Below are 11,672 nucleotides of genomic sequence, written 5' to 3'. Positions count from 1 at the left end.
TGGGCACTGAAAATGATTAAAGGCTGCAGAAAGGGTGAAGGATAGTTCATGCTGCAAAAGACAAATTTGTGCAACAATTATCTGATAATTTTCAGATCTGAGGGGCTTGATGCATATTTGTCTCTTCCTGAGATACTGATCATGGGGTATATTTACTAAACTGTGGGTTGTAAAAAGTGGAAATGTTGCCTATAGCAACTTGAGATGTTCACTGTTCCCCGTGTTTTAGTTTTGGTTTTGGTTTTTAGTATTTTTTTAGAAAAATTGCTAAAATATGCTATAATCACATCATTTTGCTCTTTTTTTGTTCCTACACTATTATCAACCTCAATAATACTAATTTCCAGTCATTTCTAGTCAATTTTCACCACCTCACAGGTTACAATGTTATTTTCATACACTTTAGGCCACAGACTGTGAAGATACCGGGTTTTCTGGCCCAATTCTATCCACTTCACTCTGGCTGGCCACCCACGGGTACCTTCCTAGGCCAGGGAAGCCTACCCAGTCTACCCAGTACCTAATTTTCTTATTAGTCACTCAGGAAAATGCAGTTAGAAAGTACATCAGTACATTTATTGTACCAAAAACAATCACTAGAATACTATGTACACACAGTAAATAAATGCCAGGCAGGTTTACCACATCATCTGTCCCTTACCCCACTAGCTTAAGGAGTTACAGTCACCTAGCTGTCGCGACTTGACGACCCATGGATCTGCTGATGTATTTCACTGGTAGAGCCACCAGTCACACTACAGCTTCCAGCCATCAATTCCCAGAATGAACATCTCCTCCCCCCTTGAAGTGGCTCCTTATATCTAGGGTCAAATTTCCACATTGCTTTCCCCTCCCTGGGCCTCTCCTTGTTAAACATTGGTGAGTCCTGGACTAGGGGGTTAGAGAGAGGAGTGGAGATGAGCTGTACTTCCACAGTAACTCCCAGATTGTAGACCAAACGTCTGGAGTAGTCTTGTGAGAACAATGAATAATAATTAGCCTTCCCCCTCACCAGTATCTTGCAATCTGATCCCTACCTATAACATCCCTTGGCTTCACTTTAAGGACAATGAATTATAACCTCACTGCCACATCAACAATATACAATAAACAATATACATATTTACAATGAGCTACAATGTCTCCTTATCCACATGTAATAAGACACTGCAGCTGTACTCTGTTGCGCTGGGGAGCAAAAGCAAGGGCTATAAAAAGTACATGCTATAATCCACATTTTGTGAGAAACGAGGGACAGGCTAGTTAGGGTGATATTAATAACTAGTTTCACCGCAGACTGCAACGAGCTGGCTGGATGACAAGCAACAGAGCAACGACACAAACATACGGCACAAGTAGGAAACATTGCCACACAGCAGTGACAGAAAGAAAAGTGGTGCAAGATGGAATTGTCCTTGGGAACTCTCACCCACCCATATGTTAAACAGGTTTAACAAACTCACACAGAAACAGGAAGGGTAGCAGGTACATTTTATCAAACAAAGCACTTCAGAAACAAGGAGTGCCACTTTTGTGTCTGAAGTGCTTGGTTTGTTTGGGCCCCACAAAACTATCTAACAATGGGCTTAAGGCAGCTAAGTTAACAGTGCTGTCAATGAACTGTAAGACTGCAGCAAGAGGCTGTTTAGAGCAATGGCACAAAGACAAAGCAGTTTATATCACATCTACGAAACATTGCCAGTGCCACACAGCAGTGTCAGGAAACAAAAGTGTTGCAAGGTGGAATTGTCCTTGGGCCCTAGCACCCACCCTTATGTTGGATCTTAAAAAGGACATGCACAGTTTATCAAACCAAGCACTTCAGCGACATTGAATGCCACTTTTGCTTGGTTTGTTTGGGCCTCCCACAAAACATGCTAACAATGGGCTTAAGACAGCTAAGCTAACAGTGCTGTCAATGAACACTACAGTGGCAAGATATTGCTGTCATCATCTTCAACTTAATCCTCACCCTTATCAGTGTGTACATCATCCTCACACAATATTTTTCCACTCCCGCTGAAATCCACAATTGCAGAAGTCTCTGTAACTAAAATGTAAGAAAAAAGCTTTTACCTTTTAAATAAAAAAACAGTTCTCTAATAAAGGTGAAAGTTTACTTTAGAAAAATAGAAAATTGCAAACATACCATTATACCCAAAATATTAATAATCATTCCAGCATCAGCTAGCTTCCTACTCTGAGCTAGATCCCACCACCTGCAATCTACACTCTCATCATCCTCACCCTTATCAGTATGTACAGCATCCTCACACAATACTAATTCATCCCCGCTGGAATCCACCATTACCGAAGTCTCTATACTTTGAATTCATTGCCGGTAAAGGCCTTCTTCATGGAATTTGTAGTTCATTTTGATGAACATCATCTGTTCCTCATTCTTAGTAAGTAGCCTCCTACGCAGATCGCTAACAAGGTTCCCGGCTGTGCTGAAAACTCTTTCCGAGTCCACACTGGAGGGTGGGCGCTTAGGTACTGCAAAGCAAGTTTGTACATGCTTCTCCAAATTGCATTTTCCCCCCATATGTAAAGGGACTGTCTGACATGTCTATTTCTATGCTCTCAATAAATAATCCTCCACCATTCTTTGGATGTTGATAGTAGGATCAGGTAGAGTTACGGCAGAGGTGCCACGATTTTTGGGCAATTCTTTTAGACCAGACCAGATATCAAAATCTCCTGCTGACTCATCTGCATCATCACCGGCTACACTAAGAGGCATGCCGCTGACAACCTGTTTGAAAAACTAAGGGATATCATTGCAACATGGCTTATTCAGCTGGGACTCTTCTGAGGATATGTCATTTCTGATAACACCACCAATATTGTGAGAGCATTATAGTGGGGAGAATTCCATCTCACACAATCATCTTGACAATGACATGCAGGAAATGATGTGTGTGTCCCAAAGTATTTCGGGTCATTTTCGGCATTCTGCAACAGCATGTAGGAGATTGCAGCAGCTGCAAGAACAATAGAATTTGAGGGGGAATGTACTTAGCTTTCCTAAGACACCCAATGGTGATGCAGATGAGTCAGCAAAACATTTTGACATGTGGTCTAGTCTAAAGAATTGCCCCAAAATCGTGACAGCTCTGCCGTAAAATGAACTACAAATTCCATGAGGAAGGCCAATACCGGCAATTACATCAAAGTAAAGAGACTTCTGTAATGGTGCATTCCAACGGGGATGAATTAGTATTGTGTGAGGAGGATGATGTACACACTGATGAGGGTGAGGATGATGACAGTGTAGATTGCAAGTGATGGGATCTAGCTGAGAGAATGGAGCTAGCTTATGCTGGTATGCTTGTAAATATTTTGGAAGAATGGCATGTTGACATTTAGATTTTTTTTTACAGTAAACTTTCACCTTTATTAGAGAGGTGTTTTTTTCTTTAAAAAGATAAAAGCTTTTTTTTTACATTTTTGTCTCCCTGACTTAAAACCATTATGTACTTGAACATAGGCTTTAGTTGATGTTTAGATGACGTAGAGGGATTAGTATCATCATGACTGGTGCCAGCAGCTGCTTGGTGCTCCTGGTCTTCTGTGAACTGATGTGAATTCATATCGATGGAACAGAGCAATGTGACTGGAGACTGGAGAGTGACAAAAACACTGTTACCCCTGTTTTTGTGTGATCAATGGCACTGAGACTGGAGAGTGACAAGAACAACGTGACTGTGGACTGGAGTGTGACAAGAACACTGCTACCCCTGTTGTTGTGTGAGCAACGGCAGTGATACTGGAGAGTGACAAGAACACTGCTACCACTGTTTCTGTGTGAGCAACGACACTGAGACTGGAGAGTGACAAGAACAATGTGACTGCAGAGTGACAAGAATACTGCGACCCCTGTTTCTGTGTGACCAATGGCACTGAGACTGGAGAGTGACAAGAACAATGTGACTGTAGACTGGAGAGTGACAAGAACACTGCCACCCCTCCTGTTTCTGTATGAACAATGGCACAGAGCAATGTCACTGGAGACTTAAAAGAACACTACCACCCCTCCTATTTCTGTATGAGCAATGGCACACAGCTATGTCACTGGAGACTGATAAGAAGAAAACTGCCACCCCTCCTGCTTCTGTATGAGCAATGGCACAGAGCAATGTCACTGGATACTGATAGGAAGTACACTGCCTTCCCTCCTGTTTCAGTGTGAGCTATTGCACAGTACAATGTCACTGGAGACTGCCAAGAACACTGCCACCCCTCCTCTTTCTGTTTTTGCTATGACGCTGGCCAATTGCACTGAAGACTGCCAAGAACACTGCCACCCCTCCTCTTTCTGTTTTTGCTATGGCGCTGGCCAATTGCACTGAAGACTGCCAAGAACGCTGCTATCCCTTCTGTGTCTGTCTGTGAAATGGTGCCGAATGTCCATGGATGGCAGTAATTCTAGAATCCAAAACTCGCAAGATCTGATGACGCAACAATGATGTTTTGCCTTGTTTTCAGTTCCGAGGGTACGTTAAAGTACCGAGCTGGCTCGGCTCGGTACTCGGATCTGCAGCGTTCAGGCGGGCTCAGTTTTCCAAAAACCCAGCACAAGCATTTCTAATAGCAACCAATCAGATACTAGTTATCATTTATTTCATACGTTCTCCAAAATGACAGTTAGAATCTGATTGGTTGCTATTGGCAACATCTCCTCTTTTTCAAACCCACAGCTTGATAAATTTACCCCCATGTCTTCATTTGTATGACTATATTTCCCTGTCCTTTAAAGTTCTTTCCCCCCTCCTAACTTTTGTTGCTGGTTGCTACAAATCTCCACTCAGGAGTTTCTGCTTCCTTAAAAAAGGGCCACAGGACAAAATTTTGGGTGAGACCAGGGGGTAAATGTATGAATCTCCGGATTCTTCATCTCCTCTTCAGCGCTTAAATTTAAAGCGGCGCTGCATTGTAAAGGGAAGAGCGCTGAAGAGGCTGAACACGCCGGAGATGAAGAATCCGGAGATTCATACATTTACCCCCAGGTCAGTATTAGAGGTGTCAATATGAGAAAGTCTCTTTGTTTCAGCTTGATGCTGCTTTAAGGGTGCATCTCAGGTTCTTATTTTGGACCATCTGTACACTGGCTTATTCTTGTAATCAAGAGTCTTTTTGTAATGTTTTAATCCTTAACTCAGTTAGGGTTTTCTCATAATAGCTTAATTCAGTTTTACATTTCCAAATTCATTTGTTTGTTTAAATCAGCCTGTAACTGAGCCAGTTCATTCTTGACAGCAGTTAATTTACAATTGATATGTACACGGGGCATACAGTGATCGCATAGTAAAATACGCACGCACACACTCGCATGACAACATTTAGTTATTTATGTAATTCATATTCATATTGGATCCATTACACAGTAATTTAAGAGCAGACAGTATTTGGTTTATTATTAGTTTTATATAATATGATTATATGTGCACTTCAGTGATATATATGGTTCAGATAATAGGAAAGGTGGCATGTCTAGTATCATATTAAAACCCTATTCATCAGCAGCTGTCCGTTGCAGTCGGCGAAGAGATCGCACATTGCATACTTTAGTTATTGATATTAGGGAATAAACCTTTATATGATGCTGGCTATGAAATGCTCACATCCCCTGGAGAGACGACCCCCACCTTTGGATTCCTTATATTGAATCAGCCTATGACCTGTTTACCCTGGACCCACCCAACGTCTGGACCTATAGAAACAAGCTACGTCATCTCCATTGTTCACTCTGTAACACTGTACTGTATATATAACCATAGCTGCACCCCCACCAGCCTCAGTTTTTACTCATCACAGTATTCAAAGGGTGAATTACTGTCCACTGGGCCCGTGGTTAGCGCAGCGTAGCGCAAGCGGTATGTATTTATCTATTGGTATTGGCTGTACTGTACTGTATCATAACATAATAATGTATTGATTTGTTGACTATTTACATCTGCTAAAATAAATCACTTTGTGCGTTAGAAACACATACAATCGCCTATGCAATGCTTATTTAATAACAATAGAATTACTTTAATAGGAGTTGGGAGTGTTAGGTTAAAAAATTAAATTCTGGGGTTCAGATGTCATTTAAGTATTTAAATATAAGACTGCCAAACATGGACATTTGGTTACATTGGCACAAAGGAATACATATAATTGTCACTTAGTGTTACTTTATTGACAATGATGAATTCTCAGATTATTCATTAAGACTTCTTTATTAGGCTTGAAGTTTACGTGCAAATTAAACAGATAAGCAGGTGGCAGGTCAGTTTGTGGTTTTCAAATCTAGTTAGAGCAAAATTAATTGTAGAGAAATTGATCATTTTATGCTGTTTAATTTTAATCAGATGGTTGTATAAGTTACCATTAACACAAAACTTAACTGCTGCTCCTTCTTCACAAATATGATTTAGAAGTGTGTTATGTGTTTCTTACTACTAACCTGCCACTGAGTATAAAAAACATAATCTATGTAAAAGAACCACTGGATGTCATTTACAAAGAGTCTCCAAGGCAAACCACAAAATGGTGTTTCATTGGTGTGTCATAATGGTTTTCCCAGCTTTTTAACAGTGCGCACACTGAAAACTAGCCTTATAAGTGTGATCGTTATATAAATTATTATTGTAAGGAATCCCAGCAACCAAACACAAGTTGCCACCACGGAAAAACACTTGTGATTCCCTGGCCAATGAAGGGATGTCCCAAGGACTCCCAGGTTTAATCATCTAGCATGGGTCATTTATTTATGGAAATGTTAAAAATATTTTTAAAATAAGTTTTGCATGGGGGAGTCGTTATGCTATTAAAGTTTATTTTAAAAATGTTTTTTTTTTTTTTTACTCTTTTGGTGTTATGGGCTGGGGTCTTAGGTCTTTCATTGTAGCGGGGGACCTAGAACTTGTGGTTTTCCTGTTATAGTGGAAACCAGTTCAGGCTTCTAGTACTGGAGATGTTTGAAAAATTCTTTAGAAGAACAGGCTGCCCTTGTACTGTACATGGGGAGGGTCTTTATTATAGGTGATCATTTTGTGTTTGAAATGTATCATATTACTCAGAGTGCACCTATAAATGCACATTTCTATTGAAGTTCTAAATGCAGGTGAAAGATCTCATCAAAATTATAGGATGGGACCAGATTTCTCCCAGTTCTGAGCTGGAGCAGATTTCAAGTCCTTTTGTTGGAATTGCCATGCACGGCAATGAACATCCTTGAAAAAGCATATTCTCCACCCCTTTATCTCATTGAAATCAGTAATAAAACTAGCGCTACAATTTAGGAAACGGCAACGACGAGGAAACTATTTGTATGTTGACCAGCCACAAGAAAATACATCCTAAAGCCTATGCGTTATACATATGCACATCCTTTATCAAATTGCAATAATGTATTTTTCTGCAGTGCTCCATAAAACAAGGTGCATCTGTGTGCCTATTCTGTCTTTAACTTAGAACACCTTCACTTTGCCTAATTCTTCCCTTCTGGTTATGCAAACAGCTGCTCCTCCACAAATATGGCCACAAACATATGTTCCTCAGGCGAAATCTAGAAGCATCTGCACAAATCAAGATAAACAGTAATTCCACAGTTGTATTTTCATTGTTGAGCAGCATTTTTGCACTTCATAAATGACCTCCACTGAAGTCAGATGCTCCTATGGGATAATATTTCCTCTAGGATGTTAGACAGAGATGAGTGAAACAAATTGGCAAGGTTTGAAATTCAACAGAATTTGGATACTTCTGGGATATTAAACCAAATTGCGAACCAATTCCAAGTAAGTTATTCGCTAAAAATAGCAGTTTAACCACTTCTAGATATCTATGTTCTGTTAGAAGCCACTATTCTCTATCAGGACATAGGTAGGGATCCTGCCATGATGGTGACAGCCTCTGGCACAGCGCTGTGTTCGGGCCCTGATTGATTTGGAGCTTGTGCATCTGATTGCTATATACACAATGCTCAATATGAGCACTATTTATACCACAGCAGAAACAGTATTTCTACATTTAGGTTGCTATGGAAATCAGGTGAAATCATTTTGACATCACTAAGATATCGTCCAGACAGGGTGCAGCAGGGAAGAGCTGAGCAGTAACAGACCACTAATAATAGTGATCTACTGCTAGTTGGCATGTCAGCCAGTGATCTATTACTCCAGATATGCAGGGGGACCATGGATCAGTTGTTTCGGAAAGAATAAAAGTAATATAATATTTACAATCATAACGAAAGCTATATCTGTGGCAAAAATAGCTAAAAGTTGCTTTTCAAAACATAAAAAATGGTCTGCTCACAAAGGGGCAAAACCCAATGGTCATTTATTGGTTAAAAAGTTGGTTTTAAACAACCAGTTGAATCCAAAACATTCCAGACAAACAGAACCCTTTTTTTTTTTTTTTTTTTTTTTTTAAATACTCAACACTTTTTAAAAACAACTTTACTCTATTTCACCCAGAATATAAGATTATCTAACTGATGCAGTGAAATTGGCCCATAATTTAAAAAAAATAAAATAAATAAGTAATCAAACCGTTAAGGACATAAACAGATACAGGAGCAATGCCTTAGTACAGTACATGGGGATCATATGTGAATTCTCAAATTCTCATATCTTTCTAATCTTAAACAAGGTAGACCCTAATAAGTTGTTATAAACTGGTACAGTATGTCTCATGTTGTAATGCTGACCTTACTGATTATATGGGATAAGATCACTTTTGCTGGACAGATTCAGATTCCGGTGGTAAAAAGTGGCAGTGTCTAGCAGGTAAAGAAGTGTTTGTTTTCCCTCTCAAACTGGGCATAATTTGCGTCAACAAGTAGAAGTTCTAGAGCTAGATTTACTAAATTGCGGGTTTGAAAAAGTGGAGATGTTGCCTATAGCAGCCAATGAGATTCTAGTTAGCATTTGTTTATTACATTCTACAAAATGACAGCTAGAATCTAATTGGTTGCTATAGGCAACATCTCCACTTTTTCAAATCCGCAGTTTAGTAAATATACCCCCTGGAGTTTTCAGACAATTTTCCATTCAGGACAAGTATGGTTTCTCATGGTGTAGCTAAATAATTTTTATGGGAGTTTAGACACATATATGTTATTAACATCAATTGTATATTATATAGAAATAGCTTGTTTATTTAATAGGTCAAAATCCAGAACAGTTTCATTAGAGACTATTAAATTCACATGTCTACAGTATTCATCTTAAACATGTTATTTAAGTTGCACTGGCTTCAGCACTGAAACATTCATTCAACTTTCCATTTGGGATCATTGCTAATGACAACAGTAGCCATGAGGTTGTTTACTGAATAAAATAAATATGTTGAAACATTTTTATTTCTAAAAAAGCATTATAGAAAATATATAAATAAATAAAGTTATTATTTATTAACTAGAGCAACTGAAGGAAAATGTAATTTATAAACATGGTGAGTGGCAGTGGAAGCACTAATATGGGGGTACTCAAGCACCCACAGAACTGGATCCTATGGCCTGAGATATCCATTGCTCTATCTCAGCACATTGTTCCATACTCGGATTATTCTGTTTTCTTCTACACTACACTCAACACAAATGTAATTGTTGAACACATATATATTGTATAGTCCTCCCATAATATTTTACTTTAGCTAAATCTGCTGTCAGTATATCCTCTTATAATCACTAAATTGTGAAGGATTACAATTGCTAATCAATATGCTGACTGATAATCATCAATTTAAATTTGTACATATACATATTAGAATGAATTATATTTAAATGCATTCTTATAATCCAACTATGCCTCTATGATCCATTTTTTTTATTTAGGATAATTAGAACATGTCCTTGGATGTTCAAAATCAACTAAAATATTGTGTTATGTATATTTTATATTTACATTTAGTATCATGATATTGCAATGGGGTTTCAGCCTTTAAGTAATAATAAAACAAGAGTTTAATCAATACCATGTAATCTTACTATTAGTACAAAAATATTAGATTAGATTGGAGAGAACGAAATCTGCCAATGTAATTAAAATGGGATTGGCACATGCTTCCTCACTGGCTAGTGTCCCAGTTTCTCGATTCAATAATTACAAATTTCAATTAGTCTTCCTCTGACCTTCTTTCACAGCATCATATGCAGTTTGTATAACGCATTGTTAAACAAAGCTTCAAATGTATTAAATTAGAACATAAGCTATTAGTATATGATGATTTTTCTTTATTGCATTCAACTTTGGCAGGCTCAACATTTTGTCAATGATACTTCAAGGATTTATTAATTTGTCTTTGTTTTTTTTATAATTCAGTACTAAATATAGTACACAAAGTAGACAAAATTATAAATTAAATTATATTAATAGATTTAAACAACAAATATTTGGGTCTTGACTTATATAAATTACCTAAAAAATGTTGTTTACTCTGATGTCAGACTGGTTGTGACTTTGCAAATGTTACATAACTGATTGTACTGCATTAAAAATTTGAGCTTGATTATTTCAACATGATCAGAATGCCTTGGTGACCTCTTATAGCAATATAATCTAAAGTAGAAGGTACTTTGGGGCTGTAGCAGAGTGGGACATATGCTCGTTTGGATTGCGTATCTTGCATGTAATTCACTCTAAGTATGCCCAGAAAGCAAAGACAAGCAAATGTGCCTATTCAGATCAGCCTGTATGTCACATTTACACCTGTGGTACAATAATGAGTGTCTGCAGGCAATAGTGAAGCATGTTGTAGGTTCCTTGCAGGTATGGGGCTGCATTTCAGCAAATGGAGTTGGGGATTTGTTCAGGATTAATGGTGTCCTCAATGCTGAGAAATACATGCAGGTACTTATCCATTATGGAATACCATCAGATAGGCGTCTGATTGGCTCCAAATTTACTCTGCTGCAGGGCGAAGACCCCAAACGTACAGCCAATGTCATTAAATCATCATAAAGAAGAACAAGAAGTCCTGGAAGTGATGATATGGCCCCCACTGAAACCTGATCTCAACATCATCAAGTCTGTTTGGGATTACATGAAGAGACAGAAGGATTTGAGCAAGCCTGTATCCACATTCTTACTTTGCAATATTTTTTCCACACCTGCCTAACTTAGTATTTAACTTATGTCCAAAATAATAAACTCATTTTCACCCCTTGCATTCTAACATGGTTTGACCCGGAGAATATTTACTCCTTTTTCTGCCTAACTTTCCGGAATGACTCAGGCCCACTGAGTCCCAGTGGACTAAAGCAGAAATATATCGGTGGAACTTCTAAAAAAACATATCAATAAAAGTCAGTATTATCAAAAGAGAAAGATGTGTAGAGTTAAACTACCAAAGGGTCCATAAATAGAAATTGTTTTATTTAGAAACCAGAAGTAGCACATGATTATATACTTCCAGGGAGTAACCAGCAAAAATCGGGCATTATGGGTGAGATTCAATTGTCTGCGAGTTCCCGACATACATTGCCTCGATGTCCAGCTGCGCACATTGCCGGCCATAATGGTAAGGAATCTCTACTAATTTTTTCTCACACTTCTATGGGACGTGAGGGAAAATGAGCGGATGTTTGAGACAAAACTTTGAGATGATGTGTCTCCACGGACTGTTCCATAGACACATCGTGGTACCTCGAGCTGAATGGAAACTGCCCCTATGGCTGG

Source organism: Mixophyes fleayi, chromosome 1, assembly GCF_038048845.1.
Source record: "Mixophyes fleayi isolate aMixFle1 chromosome 1, aMixFle1.hap1, whole genome shotgun sequence".
Lineage (NCBI taxonomy): Eukaryota > Metazoa > Chordata > Amphibia > Anura > Limnodynastidae > Mixophyes > Mixophyes fleayi.
This window is presented reverse-complemented; position numbering follows the sequence as displayed.